General features: G+C 38.6%; 1 pseudogene; it reads left to right on the forward strand.

The window, feature by feature from the left end:
* The first annotated feature begins 19559 nt into the window (after nucleotides 1–19559).
* LOC100604939 lies at nucleotides 19560–21502 on the forward strand (annotated as a pseudogene).
* The last annotated feature ends 741 nt before the right edge of the window (nucleotides 21503–22243 follow it).

A 22243-nucleotide genomic window follows, 5' to 3' on the forward strand; every position in this document is an offset into this window, starting at 1 on the left:
AGAGAGGTTTCTCTGCCAGTAAGTAGAGGCAAGAGCAAGAAGGAATTTGTCTTGTAGTTTGAATGCCAGCTTAGCCACCGTAGAATGGAACATCAGGTAAATTGCTAACATTTTTTACTCCAATCCCTGGCTCCCAGATAGCATCTCTGGACCCACAGGGGCCATGGGGGAACTTGTCACTCTAAAGGAAGGGATTAAAATCTGGCTGGCTTCACCACATGCTGGTCATAGAGCCCTAGAGCCTTGAGTGAACATACATGGTAGCCATGCAGTGGTTACAGCAGGCCATGGATGACATCCAGAGCTGTACTGGCTTCAGGTCTAAATCAGCACAGTCCTGCTGGTTGTGGCCACAGGAATGCTTGAGTCTACCCACACCTAGTTCCAGGCAGCTCAAAACAGAGAGAGAGAGAGAGACTCTGTTTTTTGGGGAGAAAGTAAAGGAAAAGAACAAGAGTATCTACCTGGTAATCCAGAGAACTCATCCAGATCTTATTCAAGACTACTAAGGTAGTATTTCTACAAGTCTCCAAGAACCACAGCATTATTGGATGGCCCAAGTTCCTTCAAATACCTGGAAAGCCTTCCTAAAAATGCAAGCCCAGATTGCAAAATGACAATAAATGCCGAACTTTTTAATGATGCCCAGACACTGATGAACATCTACAAGCATCAAGACCATCCAGGAAAAGGAGGGGCCAAGATGGCTGACTAGAAACAGCTATGGTCAGAGGTGCCTACCAAGAAGAATGAAAACAGTGAATGAATCCTGCAGCAACTAAGGTATCTAGGTTCTCTCACTGAGACTGACTTTGCAGTTGGCATGACCCATGGAGAGTGAGGAAAAGCAGGGTGGAGCAACAGCACACCCAGGAACTGCACAGTGCAAGGGGAGCTCCCACTCCCAGCCAAGGGAGGTAGTGAGTGATTGTGCTGCCCCACCTGGGAAACCACACTTTTTCCATGGACCCATGCAACCCACGAATCAGGAGATCCCCTTTGTAAGCCCACAGAGCTGTGAAGATTCTCAGTGGCTGCTTAGCTGGAGACTGCCTAAGACTACCGAGTTCCTGGAGGGAAGGGCAGCCACTATCACTACAGCTGCCTGCTGCCTAAGGTGACTGAGCTCCCAGAGGGAAGGATGGCTACTATCACTGAAGCTCCAGTCTGCCATTCTTACCTACTGGTACTGGGGAGACTGGGTGGTTTGAACCAAAGAGGAATTCCCCACAATGCAGCACAGCAGCTGTGGCAGATGTGGAGAGACTGTCTCTTTAGGCCAGACCCGTACTCATCACTCCTCACCAGGTAGAGCCTCCCTGTGGGAATTTCAGCAACCCCAGCCAGGGGTTTACAAAGAGAATGCTGATCTCCCTGGGATGGAGCCCCTGGGGGCAAGGGTGGCCACAGTCTCCATGGATCAGCGAACTTGGTCTTTTCCCTTCTTGACTCTGAGGAATCTGGGCAGTCCAGATGAATGGGATTCCCCCCAGTGCAGCACACCCTTTCCACAAAGAGGCAGCCAGAGTGCTTTGTTAAGCAGGTTCCTGATCCTGTGCCTCCTGGCTGGGTGAGACTCCAAAACAGGGGTCACCAAAAACATTATACAGGACTGTTCCTGCTGACATCAGGTCAGTGCCCCTCTGGGATGAAACCACTGCTCAAGGAAATCAGAGAGGACAAAAAACAAATAAAAAAAATTCCATGCTCATGAATAAGAAGAATCAATATCGTGAAAATGGTCATACTGCCCAGAGTAATTTATAGATTCAATGCTATTCTCATTAAATACCATTGACATTCTTCACGAAATTAGAAAAAACTACTTTTAAGTTCATATGGAACCAAAAGAGAGCCCGTATAGCCAAGACGATCCTAAGGAAAAAGGACAAAGCTGGAGACATCACACTATCTGACTTCAAACTATACTGCAAGGCTGTGGAAACTAAAACAGCATGATACTGGTATAAAAACAGACACATAGACCAATGGAACAGAGTAGAGAACTTAGAAATCAGACCCCCCACGTACAACCATCTGACCTTCAACAAACCTGACAGAAACAGCAATGGGGGAAAGATTTCATATTTAACAAACGATGCTGGGAGAATGGCCATATGCAGAAAATTGAAAATGGACCCCTTTCTTACACCTTACCCAAAAAGTAACTCAAGATGGATTAAAGACTTAAATGTAAAACCTAAAACTATAAAAACCCTAGAAGAAAATCTAGGCAATACCATTCAGGACATAGACACAGGCAAAATTTCATGGTGAAAAATGTCAAAAGCAATTGCAACAAATGCAAAAATTGACATATGGGATCTAATTAAACTAAAGATCTTGTGCACAGAAAAGGAAACTATCATCAGAGTGAACAACCTACAGAATGGGAGAAAATTTTTGCAATCTATCCATCTGACAAAGGTCTAGTATCCAGAATCTACAAAGAACTTCAACAAACTTATAAGAAGAAAACAACCTAATTAAAAAGTGAGCAAAGGACATGATCAAACCCTTCTGAAAAGAAGACATTTAGGCAGCCAACAAACATGAAAAAAAAGCTCAACATCACTGATCATTAGAGAAATGCAAATAAAAACCACAATGAAATACCATCTCATGCCAGTCAGAATGGCGATTATAAAAAAGTCAAGAAACAACAGGTGCTGGCAAGGCTGTGGAGAAATAGGTATACTTTTACACTGTTGGTAGGAATGTAAATTAGTTCAACCATTGTGGAAGACAGTGTGACAATTCCTCAAAGACCTAGAATAGTATATCTGGTGAAAATATCCTTCAAGCATGAGGGAGAAAGACAAACAAAAGCTGAGGAATTTTATCAACACTGGACCTGTCATACAAGAAATGCTAAAGGGAGTTCTTTAATCTGAAAGAAAATTACATTAATCGGAAATAAGAAATCATCCGAAGGTATAAAACTCACTGGTAATGGCACACGGAAACACACACAATATTATATCACTGTATGTGTGTTGTGTGAACTACATTTATTTTAAGGAGAAAGGCTAAACAATGAGCCAATCAAAAATAATAACTACAACAACTTTTTATGATGAAGACAAAGACAGTAAAATAACACATAAAGAGAAACAACAAAAAGTTAAAAAGCAGGGGGATGAAGTTGAAGTGTAGAATTTTTATTGGTTTTCTTTTTGCTTGTTTGTTTGTTTATTCAATCAGTGTTAAGTTGTCATCAGTTTTAAATAATGGGTTATAAGAGAGTAATTGCAAGCCTCACAGTAACCTCACATCAAAAACATACAACAAATACATAAAAATTAAAAAGCAAGAAATTAAATTATACTAACATATTCACTTTTACTAAAAAAAGACAAGAAGGAAGAAAAGACCATAAAACAACCAGAAAAAAAGAAAAATAACAAAATGGCAAGAGTAAGTCTTTACTCATCAATAACAACATTCAATGCAAATGGACTAACTTTTCAATTAAAAGGCATGAGGGGCTGAATGGATGAAAAAGCAAGACCCAGTGTTCTATTGCCTACAAGTAAAACATATCACCTATAAAGATACACATAGACTGAAAATAAAGGAATGGAAAAAGGTATTCCATGGCAATGGAAACCAAAAAAGAGCAGGAGTAGCTCTTCTTATATCAGACAAAGCAGATTTCAAGACAATATGTAAGATACAAAGAAGGTCATTATATAATGATAAAGAGGTCAATTCAGCAAGAGGATATAACAATTGTAAACATACATACACCTAATGTTGGAGCACTCAGATATATAAAGCAAATATTATTAGAGCTAAAGAGAGATATAGACCTAAACTAATAATAGCTAGAGACTTCAACACCTCCCTTTCAGCACTGGGAAGATCTTTCAGACCAAAAATCAACAAGGAAACATCGAATTCCATCTGCGTTATAGAACGAATGGCTCTAATAGGTATTTACAGAACATTTAAGACAATGGTTACAGAATACATATTCTTTTCCTTTGCACATAGATCATTCTCAAGGATAGATCACATATTAGGTCACAAAACAAGTCTTAAAACATTCAAAGCAATTCAAATAATATCAAGCATCTTTCCTGACCACAATGGAATAAAACTAGAAATCAATAACAAGAGAAATTTTGCAAACTATGCAAACACATGGAAATTAAAAGTATGCTCCTAAGTGACCAGTGGGTCAATGAAGAAATTAAGAAGGAAATTGAAAAAATTTCTTGAAACAAATTATAACAGAAACGTAACATACAAAAACCTATGGGATACAGCAAAACCAGTGCTAACAGGGAAGTTTATAGCTATAAGTGGCTATATCAAAAAAGAAAAACTATACATAAATATGTAATGATACATCTTAAAGGACTAGAAAAGTAAGAGCCAACGAAACCCAAAATTAATAGAAGAAAACAAAGATCAGAGCAAAACTCAATGACTTTGAAAGAAAGAAAACAATTTAAAAGACCAACAAAAGAAGAAGTTTTTTTTTAAAGGTAAACAAAACTAACAAACCTTTAGCCAGACTAAGAAAAAAAATAAAATAAAAGATGCAAAAGGAGACATTAAAACTGATGCCACAGAAATTCAAAAGATCTTTAGTAGCTACTGTGAGCAACTGCATGGCAACTGTATGAACTAATTTGCAAATTAGAAAATCTAGAGGAACTAGATAAATTCCTAGACACATATAACCTATAAAGGTTGAACCATGAAGAATCCAAAACCTGAACAGACCAATAACAAGTAACAAGATCAACACGGTAATAAAATGTTTCCCAGGGATAGGGCCAAGGTGGCCCACAAGAAGAAGTCCTGTTTGGAGGCTCTCCTTGAGAAAAGCCATAATAAGTATGTGAATCCTTCACCAGCAACCAAGGTATCCAGGTTTTCTCATCAAAATTGAATAGAAGGCTGGCATGACCCATGGAGAGAAGGAAGAGCAGTGTGATGCAGCAGCCCACCTGAGAACCACATGGGGAAGACGACCCCCCACCCCCAGCCAAGGGAGGTGGTGAGTGAGCATGCTACCTAGCCGGGGAAACTGTGGCTTTTTCCACAGAACCATGTAACCCAGGGATTGGAAGATCCCACTCGCGTACCCATGGCACCAGGACCTAGCATCCCAACCCTGGAACATGTAGATTCTTACAGCCTCTCAGCTGAAATCTGCTTAAGCCTACGAAACTCCCAGGGGGAGGGATGACCACAACCAAGCCACTGGCTGTGGCTGCCTGCTCTCTAAGCCATTTGTGCTCCTTGAGGGAGGGGCAGCAGCTAGCACTGGGAGTAACACACGAACATGCTACTGCCTAACACGCTAAGCTCCTTGAGCCAGGGAAGGGTGGCACCCATATCTATAGCTCCAGGCTGCCCTTTTCCCCTGCTGGAGCCAGAGAGACTGGATGGCTTTGTCCCAAGACTTGTCCCCACAGCCAGCACACCAGCTGTAGCAGTCTGTGGCCAGAGTGCCTCTTCAGTTATAATTCTGACCCATCCTTCCTCAGTGGATGGAGATTCCCTGTAGGATCTCCAATAACTCCAGCCGGAGGCTCAGGGACAGAATTTAAATCTCCCTTGGCTTGAGCCCCTAGAGGGAGGGATGGTCACAGTCTCTGTGGACCAGCAGACTTAGCCTTTCCTCCTGGTAGTTCTGAGGAATCCAGGCAGCCCAGATGAGTGGGATTCCCCCCAGCAAAACACACCCTCTCCACCAAGGGACAAAGTGCTTCATTAAATGGGTCCTGCTCCCCATGCCACCCAAATGGGTGAGAACCTCCAACAGGGGTTGTCAGACACCCTATACAGGAGCAATCCTACTGGCATCAGGTTGGTTGTCCTCAAGGTCAGAGGTCCCAGAAGGAGGAGCAAGCACCCATCTTTGCTACTGTCCAGCCTCCTTGAGTGGCATCTCTAGGCACAGGAGCAAATCAGATGAATAGAGTTTGAAGTTAACCCTCAGCAAACTGCAGCAGCCCTATAGAAGAGGGACTTGACTGTTGAAACAAAAACAAACAAACAAAAAGTAACAACAACAGCATCAACAACAACAAAAACGGCCCCCACAAAAACTCTATCCAGGGGTCAGCAGCCTCAAAGACTGAAACTAGACAAACTCATGAAGATGAGAAAGAATCAATGAAAAAAATGCTGAAAACCCAAAAGGCCAGAGTGCCTCTTCTCCTCCAAATGATCACAATGTCTCTCCATCAAGGGCGCAGAAGAGGGCAGAGGATCAGATGGATGAATTCACAGAAGTAGGCTTCAGAAGATGGGTAATGAAAAACTATGATGAGCTAAAGGAGCATGTTCTAACCCAATGCAAAGAAGTTAAGAACCTTGATAAAAGGTTACAGGAATTGCTAAATAGAATAACCAGTTTAGAGAGAAAGATAAATGACCTGATGGAGCTAAAATACACAGCATGAGAACTTCGTGAAGCATACACAAGTATCAAAACCAAAACTGACCAAGTGGAAGAAAGGAATCAGAGTTTGAAGACCACCTTACTGAAATAAGACATGAAGACAAGAATAGACAAAAAAGAATGAAAAGGAACGAACAAAGCCTCCAAGAAATATAGGACTTCTTAAAAAAACCAAACCTATCATTGATTGGAGTACCTGAAGGAGATGGAGAGAATGGAAACAAGCTGAAAACCTCAGGATATTATCCAGGAGAACTTCCTCAACCTAGTAAGACAGGCCAACATGCAAATTCGGGAAATACAGAAAACACTATTAAGATACTCCATGAGAAGATCAACCCCAAAACACAAAATCGTTAGATTCTCCAAGGTCAAAATGAAGGAAAAACTGTTAAGGTCACCTAGAGAGAAAAGCCAGGTCACATAAAAAGGGAAGCCCATCAGACTAACAGTGTACATCTCAGCAGAAACCCTACCAGCCAGAAAAGATTAAGGGCCAATATTCAACATTCTTAAATAAAAGAATTTTCGACCCAGAATTTCCAGCGAAATATCCAGGCAAACTAAGCTTCATAAGTGAAGGAGAAATAATATATTTCCAGACAGGCAAATCCTGAGGGATTTCCTTACCACCAGGCCTGCCCTTCAAGAGCTCATGAAAGAAGCACTAAATATGGAAAGGAAAAACCAGGACCAGCCACTGCAAAAACACACTAAAATATAAAGACCAATGACACTACAAAGAAACTGCATCAACTAGTGTGCAAAATAACCAAATAGCATCATGATGACCAGATCAAACTCAGACATAACAATATTAACCTTAATTGTAAATGGGCTAAATGCTCCAATTAAAACACAGACTGGTAAATTGGATAAAGAGTCAAGACCCATTGGTCGGCTGTATTCAGGAGACCCATTTATGTGCAAAGACACAGCTCAAAATAGAGGGATGGAGAAAAATTTACCACCAAATGGAAAGCAAAAAAAGGCAGGGGTTGCCATCATAATCTCTGACAAAACAGACTTTAAACAAACAAAGTTCAAAAAAAAAAAAAAAAGAAGAGCACTACACAATGGTAAAGAGATCAATTCAATGAGAAGAGATAACTGTTCTGAATATATATGCACCCAAAACAGGGGCACCCAGATTCATAAAGCAAGTTCTTAGAGACCTACAAAGAAACTTAGACTCTCACACAATAATAATAGGAGACTTTAACACCCCATTGTCAGTATTAGACAGATCAATGAGACAGAAAATTTAAAAGGATATGCAGGACTTGAACTCATCTCTGGATCAAGTGGACCTATTAGAGGTCTACAGAATTCTCTACCCTCAATCAACAGAATATACCGTTCGTCTCAGTGCCATATGGCACTTATTCTAAAATCAACCACATCATTGGAAGTAAAACACTGCTCAGCAAATGCAAAAGAATGGAAATCATAACAAACAGTTTCTCAAACACAGTGCAATCAATTAGAACTCAGGATTAAGAAGTTCAATCAAAACTACACAAATTCATGGAAATTGAACAACTTCCTCCTGAATGACTCCTGGGAAAGTAATGAAATTAAGGCAGAAATCAAGAAGTTCTTTGAAACCAATGAGAACACAGAAACAACATACCAGAATCTCTGAGACACAGCAAAACAGTGTTAAGAGGGAAATTTATAGTACTAAATGCCATACCAGAAAGCCAGAAAGATCTCAAATCACACCCTGATATCACAATTAAAGAGCTAGAGAGACAAGAACAAACTAATCCAAAAGCTAGCAGAAGACAATAAATAACTACTATTAGAAAAGAACTGAAGGAGATAGAGATACGAAAAACTCTCCAAAAAAATCAATAAATCCAGGAGCTGTTTTTTTAAAAAAATAATAATAATAAAACAGATAGACTGCTAGCTACACTAATAAAAAATAAGAGACAGAATAATCAAATAAACACAATAAAAAGTGATAAAGGAGATATCACCACTGACCCCAAAGAAATATAAACTACCATCAGAGAATACTATAAACACCTCTATGCAAATAAACTAGAAAATCTAGAAGAAATGGATAAATTCCTAGATGCATAAACCCTACTAAGACTAAACCAGGAAGAAGTTGAATCCGTGATTAGACCAATAACCAGTTCTGAAATTGAGACACTAATTAATAGCCTACCAAACACAAAAAGCCCAGGACCAGATGGATTCACAGGTGAATTCTATCAGAAATACAAAGAGGAGCTGGTACCATTTCTTCTGAAACTATTCCAAACAATAGAAAAAGGAGGACTCCTCCCTAACTCATTTTATAAGGCCAGCATCATCCTGATACCAATACCACGAAGAGACACAACAAAAAAAAGAAAATTTCAGGCCAATATCCCTGATGAAGATGATGCAAAAATCCTCAATAAAATACTGCCAAACCAAATCCAGCAGCACATCAAAAAACATCCACCATGATCAAGTTGGTTTCATCTCTGGGATGCAAGACTGGTTCAACATATGCAAATCAATAACTATAATCCATCACACAAACATAACCAATGACAAAAACCACATGATTATCTTAATAGATGCAGAAAATGTTTTTGAAAGAATTCAGCATCCCTTCATGTTAAAAAGTCTCAATAAATTAGGTATTGATTGAACATATCTCAAAATAATAAGAGCTATTTATGACAAACCCACAGCCAATATCATATTGAATGGGCAAAAGCTAGAAGCATTCCCTTTGAAAACGGGTACAATACAAGTATGCTCTCTCTCTCCATTACTATTCAACATAATATTGGAAGTTCTGGCCAGGGAAATCACGTGAGAGAAAGAAATAAAGGGTATTCAAATTGGAAAAGAGGAAGTCAAGTTGTCTCTGCTTGCAGATGACATAATTATATATTTAGAAAGCCCCATCATCTCAGCCCAAAATCTCCTTAAGCTGATAAGGAACTTCAGCAAAGTCTCAGAATACAAAATCAATGTGCAAAAATCACAAGCATTCTTATACACCAATAATAGACAAACAGAGAGCCAAATCATCAGTGAACTCCCATTCACAATAGCTACAAAGAAAATAAAATACCTAGGAATACAGCTAACAAGGGATGTGCAAGACCTCTTCAAGAAGAACTACAAACCACTGCTCAAGGAAATAAGAGAGGACACAAACAAATGGCAAAACATTCCATCCTCATGGACAGGAAGACTCAATATCATGAAAATGGCCATAGTGCCCAAAGTAATTAATAGATTCAATGCTATTCCCATCAAACTACCATTGACAGTCTTCACTGAATTAGAAAAAACTATTTTAAATTTCATATGAAATCAAAGAAGATCCTGTATATAGCTAGGACAATCCTAAACAAAAAGATCAAAGCTGGAGGCATCATGCCACCTGACATCAAACTATACTACAGGGTTACAGTAACCAAAACAGCATGGTACTGGTACAAAACAGACATATAGACCAATGAAACAGAACAGAGAGGTCAGAAAAAACACCACATATCTATAACCATCTGATCTTCAATGAAATTGACAGAAACAAGTAATGGGGAAAGGATTTCCTATTCAGTAAATGGTGCTGGGGAAACTGGCTAGCCATAGGCAGAAAAATGAAACTGGACACCTTCCTTACACCTTACACAAAAATTAACTCAAGATGGATTAAATACTTAAATGTACTACTCAAAACCATATAAACTCTAGAAGAAAACCTAGGAAATATTATTCAGGGCATGGGCAAAGACTTCATGACAAAAACACCAAAAGCAATTGCAACAAAAGCCAAAATTGACAAATGGGATCTAATTAAACTAAAGAGCTTCTGCACAGGAAAAGAAACTATCCTCAGAGTGAATAGGAAACCTACAGAATGGGAGAAAATTTTTGCAATCTACCCATCTGATAAAGGCCTAATATCCAGAATTTACAAGGAACTTAAACATATTTACAAGATAAAACAAACAACCCCATCAAAAACTGGGCAAATGATATGAACAGACACTTCTCAAAAGCAGACATTTACATGGCCAACAAACATAAAAAAAAAAAAGCTTAATATCACTGATCACCAGAGAAATGCAAATCTAAACCACAATAAGATACACCAGTTAGAATGGCGATCAATAAAAAGTCAGGAGAGGAAACAATAGATGTTGGCAAGGCTGTGGAGGAAAAGGAATGCTTTTATACTGTTGGTGGGAATGTAAATGAGTTCAACATTGTGAAAGACAGTATGGCGATTCCTCAAGGATGTAGAATCAGAAATACCACTGGATCCAGCAATCCCATTTCTGGGATTATAAATCATTCCACCATATAAATCATTCTACTACAGGAATGATTTATATAATAAAAGGCATATAAATCATTCTACTATAAAGACACATGCACACGTATGTTTATTGCAGCACTATTTACAATAGCAAAGACATGGAACTAACCCAAATGCCCATCAACGATAGAATGGACAAAGAAAATGTGGTACATATACACCATGGAATACTATGCAGCCATAAAGAAAAATGAGATCACGTTCTTTGCAGGGACATGGGTGAAGCTGGAAGCTATCATCCTGACTAAACTAACACAGGAACAAAATACCAAACACCACATATTCTCACTCATAAGTGGAGTTGAACATTGCGAACACATGGACACAGAGAGGGGAGCAGCACACACAGGGGCCTGTTGGGATGTGGGGGGTGAGGGGAGGGAACTTAGAGGATGGGTCAATAGGTACAGCAAACCACTCTGGCACACATATACCTATGTAAAAAATCAGCAGTTTCTGCACATGTATTTCATTTTTTGTTTTTTGGTTTTTTAGAAAAAATAAAGAAAAAAAAGGTCTCCTAGCTAAGAAAAGCCCAGGTCCTGATAGCTTCAATGCTGAATTCTACCAAACATTTACAAAAGACATAATATCAATTCTACTCAAAGTTTTCCAAAAAGTATAGAAGGAGGGGATACTTCCAAATGCATTCTACAAGCCCAGTATTACCCTGATACCAAAACCAGACCATATCAAGAAAAGAAAATTATAGGCCAATATCTCTCATGAGTATTGAAGCAAAATTTCTCAGCAAAATACTGGCAAACTGAATTAAACAATTCATTAAAAAGATAATTTATCATGACCACGGGGACTTATCCCAGAAATGCAAGGCTGGTTCAATTTACATGAATCAATAAATGTGGTACATCATATCAACAGAATGAAGGACAAAAAGCATATCATCATATCAATTGATGCTAAAAATCATTTGATAAAATTTGACATCCTTTCATGATAAAAACTCTCAAAAAACTGCATATAAGGGTGGTGGAGCCAAGATGGCCGAATAAGAACAGCTCTGGTCTACAGCTCCCAGCCTGAGCAACACAGAAGATGGGTGATTTCTGCATTTGTTTGAGGTACCAGTTTCATCTCACTAGGGAGTGCCAAACAGTGGGTGCAGGACAGTCGGTGAAGCGCACTGTGCACGAACTGAAGCAGGGCGAGGCATTGCCTCACTCGGGAAGCGCAAGGGGTCAGGGAGTTCCCTTTCCTATTCAAAGAAAGGGGTAACAGATGGCACCTGGAATATCGTGTCAGTCCCACCCTAATACTGTGCTTTTCCAACGGGCCTGGAAAACGGCACACTAGGAGATTGTGTCCCGCACCTGGCTCGGAGGGTCCTATGCCCACGAAGTCTCGCTGATTGCTAGCACAGCAGTCTGAGATCAAGCTGCAAGGTGGCAGCGAGGCTGGGGCAGGGGCGCCCGCCATTGCCCAGGCTTGCTTAGGTAAACAAAGCAGCCAGGAAGCTCGAACTGGATGGAGCCCACCACAGCTCAAGGAGGCCTGCCTGCGTCTGTAGGCTCCACCTCTGGGGGCAGGGCACAGACAAACAAAAAGTCAGCAGGAACCTCCACAGACTTAAATGTCCCTGTCTGACTGACAGCTTTGAAGAGAGTAGTGGTTCACCCAGCACGCAGCTGGAGATCTGAGAACGGACAGACTGCCTCCTAAAGTGGGTCCCTCACCCCTGAGCAGCCTAACTGGGAGGCACCACCCAGTTAGCCAGACTAATAAAGAAGAAAAGAGAGAAGAATCAAATAGATGCAAAAAAAATGAAAAAGGGGATATCACCACCGATCCCGCAGAAATACAATCTACCATCAGAGAATACTACAAACACCTCTATGCAAATAAACTAGAAAATCTAGAAGAAATGGATAAATTCCTCGACAAATACACCCTCCCAAGACTAAACCAGGAAGAAGTTGAATCTCTGAATAGACCAATAACAGGTTCTGAAATTGTGGCAATAATCAATAGCTTACCAACCAAAAAGAGTCCAGGACCTGATGGATTCACAGCCAAATTCTACCAGAGGTACAAGGAGGAACTGGTACCATTCCTTCTGAAACTATTCCAATCGATAGAAAAAGAGGGAATCCTCCCTAACACATTTTATGAAGCCAGCATTGTCCTGATACCAAAGCCTGGCAGAGACATAACCAAAAAAGAGAATTTCAGACCAATATCCTTAATGAACATTGATGCAAAAATCCTCAATAAAATACTGGCAAACCGAATCCAGCAGCACATCAAAAAGCTTATACACCATGATCAAGTGGGCTTCATCCCTGGGATGCAAGGCTGGTTCAACATACGCAAATCAATAAATGTAATCCAGCATATAAACAGAACCAAAGACAAAAACCACATGATTATCTCAATAGATGCAGAAAAGGCCTTTGACAAAATTCAATAACCCTTCATGCTAAAAACTCTCAATAAATTAGGTATTGATGGGATGTATCTCAAAATAATAAGAGCTATCTATGACAAACCCACAGCCAATATCATACTGAATGGGCAAAAAATGGAAGCATTCCCTTTGAAAACTGGCACAAGACAGGGATGCCCTCTCTCACCACTCCTATTCAACATAGTGCTGGAAGTTCTGGCCAGGGCAATCAGGCAGGAGAAGGAAATAAAGGGTATTCAATTAGGAAAAGAGGAAGTCAAATTGTCCCTGTTTGCAGATGACATGATTGTATATCTAGAAAACCCCATTGTCTCAGCCCAAAATCTCCTTAAGCTGATTAGCAACTTCAGCAAAGTCTCAGGATACAAAATCAATGTACAAAAATCACAAGCATTCTTGTACACCAATCACAGACAAACAGAGAGCCAAATCATGAGTGAACTCCCATTCACAATTGCTTCAAAGACAATAAAATACCTAGGAATCCAACTTACAAGGGATCTGAAGGACCTCTTCAAGGAGAACTACAAACCACTGCTCAATGAAATAAAAGAGGATACAAACAAATGGGAGAACATTCCATGCTCATGGGTTGGAAGAATCAATATCGTGAAAATGGCCATACTGCCCAAGGTAATTTATACATTCAATGCCATCCCCATCAAGCTACCAATGACTTTCTTCACAGAATTGGAAAAAACTACTTTGAAGTTCATATGGAACCAAAAAAGAGCCCGCATCGCCAAGTCAATCCTAAGCCAAAAGGACAAAGCTGGAGGCACCACGCTACCTGACTTCAAACTATACTACAAGACTACAGTAACCAAAACAGCATGGTACTGGTACCACAACAGAGACATAGATCAATGGAACAGAACAGAGTCCACAGAAATGATCCCGCATATCTACAACTATCTGACAAAAACAAGAAATGGGGAAAGGATTCCCTATTTTGTAAATGGTGCTGGGAAAACTGGCTAGCCATATGTAGAAAGCTGAAACTGGATCCCTTCCTTACACCTTATACAAAAATTAATTCAAGATGGATTAAAGACTTAAATGTTAGACCTAAAACCATTAAAATCCTACAAGAGAACCTAGGCAATACCATTCAGGACATAGGCGTGGGCAAGGACTTCATGTCTAAAACACCAAAAGCAATGGCAACAAAAGCCAAAATTGACAAATGGGATCTAATTAAACTAAAGAGCTTCTGCACAGCAAAGGAAACTACCATCAGAGTGAACAGGCAACCTACAGAATGGGAGAAAATTTTTGCAACCTACTCATCTGACGAAGGGCTAATATCCAGAATCTACAATGAACTCAAACAAATTTACAAGAAAAAAACAAACAACCCCATCAAAAAGTGGACAAAAGACATGAACAGACACTTCTCAAAAAACGACATTTATGCAGCCAAAAAACACATGAAAAAATTCTCATCATCACTGGCCATCAGAGAAATGCAAATCAAAACCACAGTGAGATACCATCTCACACCAGTTAGAATGGCCATCATTAAAAAGTGAGGAAACAACAGGTGCTGGAGAGGATGTGGAGAAATGGGAACACTTTTACACTGTTGGTGGGACTGTAAACTAGTTCAACCATTGTGGAAGTCAGGGTGGAGATTCCTCAGGGATCTAGAACTAGAAATACCATTTGACCCAGCCATCCCATTACTGGGTATATACCCAAAGGACTATAAATCATGCTGCTATAAAGACACATGCACACGTATGTTTATTGTGGCACTATTCACAATAGCAAAGAGTTGGAACCAACCCAAATGTCCAACAACGATAGACTGGATTAAGAAAATGTGGCACACATACACCATAGAATACTATGCAGCCATAAAAAATGATGAGCTCGTGTCCTTTGTAGGGACTTGGATGAAACTGGAAAACATCATTCTCCGTAAACTATCGCAAGGACAAAAAACTAAACACGGCATGTTCTCACTCATAGGTGGGAATTGAACAATGAGAACACATGGACACAGGAAGGGGAACATCACACTCAGGGGACTGTTGTGGGGTGCAGGGAGGGGGGAGGGACAGCATTAGCAAATATACCTAATGCTAAATGACGAGTTAATGGGTACAGCAAAACAACATGGCACATGGATACATATGTAACAAACCTGCACATTGTGCACATGTACCCTAAAACCTAAAGTATAATAATAAAAAATAAATAAATAAAAATAAATAAATAAAAAAATTTTAAAAACTGCATATAGAAGGAACATGTCTCAACATAATAAAAAGCCATATATAAAAATCATACAGCTAGTATCATACTGAATAAAAGAAAACTAAAGCCCTTCCTCTAAGATGTGGAACAGAATAAGGATGCTAACTTTCACCACTGTTATTCAGTATAGTACTGGAAGTCCTAGGTTGAGCAGGCAAACAGCAGAAAGAAATAAAGAGCACCCAAATTAGAAAGAAATCAAATTATCCTTCTTTGCAGAACATAGGATCTTATATTTGGAAAAATCTAAAGACTCTACCCAAAAAAAAACTATTAGAACTGATAAACAAATCAATAAAGTGGCAGAATACAAAATCAACATACAAAAATTAGTAGCATCTCTATATGCCAACACTGAATAATCTGAAAAAGAAATCAAAAAAGGAATCCCACTTACAATATCTGCAAATGAAATAAAATGTCTAGGAATTAACTTAATCAACAAAATAAAAGATTTCTTCAATGAAAGCTGTAAAACACTGATGAAAGAAATTGAAGGACACACACACACACACACACACACAAAACAGAAAGATATTTCATGTTCATGCATTGGAAGAATCAATACTATTAAAATTTCCATACTGCCCAAAGCAATCTACAGATTCAATGCAATCCCTATCAAAACACCAGTGACATTCACAGAAATAGAAAAAACTATCCTAAAACTTAAATGGAACCACAAAAGTCCTGGAATAGCCAAAGCTATCTACAGCAGAAAGAACAAAACTGAAGGAATCACTTTACTTGACTTCAAATAATACTATTTAGCTATAGTAATTAAAAAGGCATGGAAATTGCATAAAAACAGACACATAGACTAATGGAATGGAATAGAGAACCCACAAACAAGTCCAAACACTTTCACTGAACTCATTTTTTATAACAGTGTCAAGAACATACATTGGAGAAACAACAGTCTCTTCAATAAATGGTGCTAGGAAAACCTAATATCCATATGCAGAAGAAGGAAATTGGACCTCTATCTCTTGTCACATACAAAAATTACATCAAAATGGATTAAAGACTTAAGTTGAAGATGTTAATCTAAAGACTTAAATCTAAGACCTTCTTAAACTATGAAACTACCACAAGAAAACATTGGAAAAACTCTCCAAGATATTGGTCAAAAATTTCTTGAGTAAGACCCCACAAACCACAGGCATCCAAAGCAAAAATAAACAAATGAGATCATATTAAGTTAAAATACTTCTGCACAGCAAAGGATACAATCAACTGAGTGAAGAGATAACCCACAGAACAGGATAAAATATTTGCAAACTATGCGTCTGCAAGAGAATAATAACCAAAATATATAAGAAACTCAAACGACTTTATAGGAAAAATATCTAGTAAAATTTTTAAATGGGCAAAACATTTGAATAGACATTTCTCAAAAGAAGACATACAAATGGAAAACGAGCATATGAAAAGATGCTCAACATCATTGATTATCAGATAAATGAAAATCAAAGCTGCAATGAGGTATCTTCTCACCCCAGTTAAAATGCCTTTTATCCAAACATGGGCAATAACTAATGCTGGAGAGGGTGTAGAGAAAAGGGAAACCTTGTATACTATTGGTGAGAATATAAATGAGTAAAACCAATATGGAGGGGAGTTTGGAGATTCCTCAAAGAAGACAAAAAAAGATATACCATCCAATCCAATCTAGCAATGCCACTGCTGAGTATACACCCAAAAGAAAGAAAATCAGTATACCTAAGAGATATTTGTACTCTCATGTTTGCTGCAGCACTGTTCAAAATTGCCAGGATTTGGAAACAACAAAAGTGTTCATCAACCAACGATTGGATAAAGAAAATGTGGTACATATACACAAGCGAGTACTATGCAGCCATACAAAAGAATGAGATCTTGTCATATGCAACAATATGAATGGAATTGGAGGTCATTATGTTAAGTAAAATAAGTCAAGCACAGAAAGACAAACTTTGCATGTTCTCACTTATTTGTGGAAACTAAAAATCAGAACAATTAAACTTACGGAGATAGAGAGTGGAAGGATGGTTACCAAAGGCTGGGAGGGGTAGTGGGAAAAAGTCGGGGAGAAGTGGAAATGGTTAGTGGATACAAAAAAAAAAACAGAAAGACTAAGAGCTAGTATTTCATAGCACAACAGATAGACTACAGTCAATAATAATTTAATTCCACATTTTTAAATAACTAAAAGAGTATAATTGATACCAAAAAATAGTTAGAGAGAATGAATAAGACCTATTATTTCATAGCACAACAGAGTGACCATACTGAGTAATAATTCAATTGTGCATTTTAAAATAACTAAAAGCATATAATGGATACAAAAAAGTTAGGAAGATGAATAAGACCTAGTATTTCATAGCACAACAGAGTGACTATTGTCAATAATAATTTAATTAGACATTTTAAAATAACTAAAAGAGATAGATTGTTTGTAACAAAAAGGATAAATGCTTGAGGGGATGAATATATTCTATGATGTGATTATTACACATTGAATGCCTATATCAAAACATCTCATGTCCCATATAAATATATACAATATGTACCCACACAAAGTAGGCATTGATGTTTTTAAATGTGAACAAATTTGATAGGAATAAAAAAGAATACTGAATGTCATGGCCACTAGATCAACTGAAAATATTCTATAGGTAGATTTAGCTCTGTTAATTGATATGTGTGATTAATTTTAAACCAAAACTTATGTTGAAAGAATACAAAATCCTCTACAATTATAAATATCAATATCTTGTGATTCATCTTGTGCATGGGTCAATATAGGTAAGCCATACACAGTATGACAGTACATCTGCTTTCTTTTGGTCTTTCCTGGGCTATCTGGGAAGGCAAATAGGTGGAAAGGTTAAATTGATCTGAAAAAGGTAAGATTAGATAGAGAAAATATTGAAATTGTACTTATTTAACTAATATTTATTGAATACCTACTATGTGTCAGAGTATGATTCAGCATTGGTTCACCAAAACATTTGGAGTTCGTCCTGGCATTTTTTTTTAAGCACTTGGCATAGTACCTTGTATGATGTAGATCTTCAATTAGAATTGAATGAATTAATGAAGGAGATAAAACAGTAGGGTTCTTAATGCCTTCCATAGAGAAAAATCAACAGAGATAGCGCTGCTTCTTAAAGATGATGGGTTTCAGGAGAGTCTACCCCAAAATATGGCACCTTGGCATTTGAAAACACATCAGAAGACAAAAAGTCATTTTTACGTTCCCCGAGCCATTCTTTCCTGAAGCAAGTGATAAAACCTAAAAAGGATTTTCTGAATTTCTCCAGAAGCAGGTCACAAGACACTTATTGAAGAGATACCCTCCCTATGCCTGGAGGAAAGAAACATTCTTACCTCCAAAGACACGAGTCACAGAGACAAATCTGAATAAACAAGTCTTGCTAAGTTCCCCCCAGTTTATTGCCATTTTAATCATACTTTTTTACCCGATTATAGTGCTCCACAATTGTCGATGTTTTCATGAAACCTACCACAAAACAATATATTGGCTTAAAAAATACACTGGTTTATCCATTTCTTTGAGTCTTCATTTCCTTATGAAGCCTCCTGTGTCATGTAAAGCTTATTAAATACACATGTATACTTTTATTAATCTGTCATTTGTTATCAGGACTGCAACAGTGAACCTAGCAATGAGTGAAGGAAAATATTTTATCTTCCCCTGCGAGGATAATGTCATTTATCAAACTCAAGTTTTTATTTAAATGTTGAGAGTATATTATATGTAAAATATACTAGAGCCTGTATATTACCTAATCTCTATTTTATTTAATGATTTAGATTTTGTTCTGAAATCCATTATTCTATTAATGATAACATTATATGGGGATAAATAGAATTTAACATGCCTAGAATAAGTTAAAGATGTGATGATATTGATTATAAGTTGTGTTTAAAAAACATTATGGGCTCATGACATGTTTGAATCCACATAGTGAGAAAGATCTACTACAGGCATTTCCGGTTGGCTGAGCAGCACACGTGCGGCTGGAAGGGAAGTAACAGCAGCCCGAAGAATTCAGTAGCTGTACTGTGTGGCGCCCTGGTCTAGGCACTTCTTGGACAGCATGTCCCACCTGCTGATGAAACTCCTGTGCAAGAAGATCTAGAAGCAGAACCTCAAATTGCAGCAGCGGAACCTACAGTTGCAGGGGGCCTCAAATCTGACCCTATCAGAAACTCAAAATGGAGATGTGTCTGAAGAAACAATGGGAGATGGAAAGGTTAAAAAATCAAGACATTCTATGAATGTGGGCTTATCAGAAGCTCAAAGTGGAGATGTGTCTCAAGAAGCAGTGTAAAATATAAAAGTTTAAAAATCTCCCCAGAAATCCACTGTATTAACCAACGGAGAAGCAGCAATGCAGTCTCCCAATCCAGAATCAAAAATGAAGAAGAAAAAAAGAAAAATGATGAATGATGCTGGGCCTGATACAAAAAGAAAGGAATCTCAAGAAGAAAGTGCCGAGACTCCTAAAGAAACAGAAAATAATGTGGAGAAGCCAGATAATGATGAAGGTGACAGTGAGGTGCCCAGCCTGCCCCTGGGACTGGCAGGAGCTTTTGAATATACTTCACTTGCTTCTCTATATAATCTTGTCAATGAAAACACTCTGAAGGCAATAAAAGAAATGGATTTTACAAATATGACTGAAATTCACCATAAAAGTATAAGACCACTTCTGGAAAGCAGGGATCATCTAGCAGCTGCAAAAACAGGAAGTGGTAAAACCCTGGATTTTCTCATCCCTGCAGTTGAACTCATGGTTAAGTTAAAGTTCATGCCCAGGAATGGAATGGGAGTCCTTATTCTCTCACCTGTTAGAGAACTAACCATGCAAATTTTTGGTGGTTCTTAAGGAGCTAATGACTCAGGACGTGCATACCTATGGGTTGATAATGGGTGGGATAACAGATCTGCTGAAGCACAGAAACTTGCTAATGGGATCAACATCACTGTGGCCACACCAGGCCGTCTGCTGGACCATATGCAGAATACCCCAGGGTTTATGTATAAAAACCTGCAGTGTCTGGTTATTGATGAAGCTGATCATATCTTGGATGTTGGGTTTGAAGAGGAATTAAAGCAAATTATTAAACTTTTGCCAACACATAGACAGACTATGATCTTTTCTGCCACCCAAACTCAAAAAGTTGAAGACCTGGCAAGGATTTCTCTGAAAAAGGTGCCGTTGTATGTTGGTGATGATGGTGATAATGCTAATGAAACAGTGTGTGGTCTTGAGCAAGGATATGTTGTTTGTCCTTATGAAGAGATTCCTTCTGCTCTTTACATTCCTTAAGAACTGAAAGAAGAAGCTTATGGTCTTCTTTTCATCTTGTATGTCCATGAAATACCACTATGAGTTGCCGAACTACATTGATTTGCTCATGTTGGCTATTCATGAAAAGCAAAAGCAAAATAAGCATACAACCACATTCTTCCAGTTCTCCAACGCAGATTTCGGAACACTATTGTGCACAGATGTGGCAGCAAGAGGACTGGACATTACTGAAGTGGACTGGATTGTTCAGTATGACCCTCCAGATGACCCTAAGGAATATATTCATTGAGTGGGTAGAACAGCCAGAGGCCTAAATGGGAGAGAAAATTGGGTTTTCTCTGCTACTTGAAACAATCCAAGATTCCATTAAGTGAATTTGACTTTTCCTGGTCTAAAATTTCTGACATTCAGTCTCAACTTGAGAAACTGATTAAAAAGAATTACTTTCTTCATAAGTCAGCCCAGGAAACATAAGTCATACATACAAGCCTATGATTCCCATTCTCTGAAACAGATCTTTAATGTGAATAACTTAAATTTTTCTCAAGTTGCTCTGTCTTTTGCTTTCAAGGTGCCTCCCTTTATTGATCTGAAACTCAAGAGCAATGAAGGCAAGCAGAAAAAACAAGGAGGTGGTGGTGGATTTGGCTACCAAAGCTGAGAAGTCCAAAATCTTTAAACACATTAGCAAGAAATCACCTGATAGCAGGCAGTTCTCTAACTGAAGACATGCCATTCTTTCATCTTGAATAACTTTGTTTTAAAATGAATTTTCCCCTTTGATTTATCAGGATTTTTGTAGCCTTTAGAATTTAAACTTATCTAACATGAGTACAAATTGACTTGGGTTGCAAGCACTGAACACTGTTACTTATATTAAGTCTCTCTTCTATATTGGGATATAAAACAGGCTTTAATTTTCTTGGTTGCCCAAGGAATATCCGGGCTTTCTTGTGATTATATAATATTTTAAATTTAAGTATTTCTCCCTCATACACACAAATGTATGTTACTGTTTTAATATAATTTTTTTTTTTTTTTTTTTGAGACGGAGTCTCGCTCTGTCGCCCAGGCTGGAGTGCAGTGGTGCAATCTCAGCTCACTGCAAGCTCTGCCTCCCGGGTTCACCCCATTCTCCTGCCTCAGCCTCTCCGAGTAGCTGGGACTACAGGCACCCGCCACCACGCCCGGCTAATATTTTTTGTACTTTTAGTAGAGATGGGGTTTCACTGTGGTCTCGATCTCCTGACCTCATGATCCGCCCGCCTCGGCCTCCCAAAGTGCTGGGATTACAAGCATGAGCCACCGTGCCTGGCCTGTTTTAATATAATTCTTTGTGTACTTTTTCTTCTTGTTTTGTGAAGATTTTTGTGGCATGGATTGCTGGGCTTACTGCTGTAAAAGGTGACCCAGTGTACTGGGCAGCTGGTGGTAATGCAGAAAGGAGTCTCAGGTTATTTTTTGCT

Source organism: Nomascus leucogenys, chromosome 2 (genome assembly GCF_006542625.1).
Source record: "Nomascus leucogenys isolate Asia chromosome 2, Asia_NLE_v1, whole genome shotgun sequence".
Classification (NCBI taxonomy): domain Eukaryota; kingdom Metazoa; phylum Chordata; class Mammalia; order Primates; family Hylobatidae; genus Nomascus; species Nomascus leucogenys.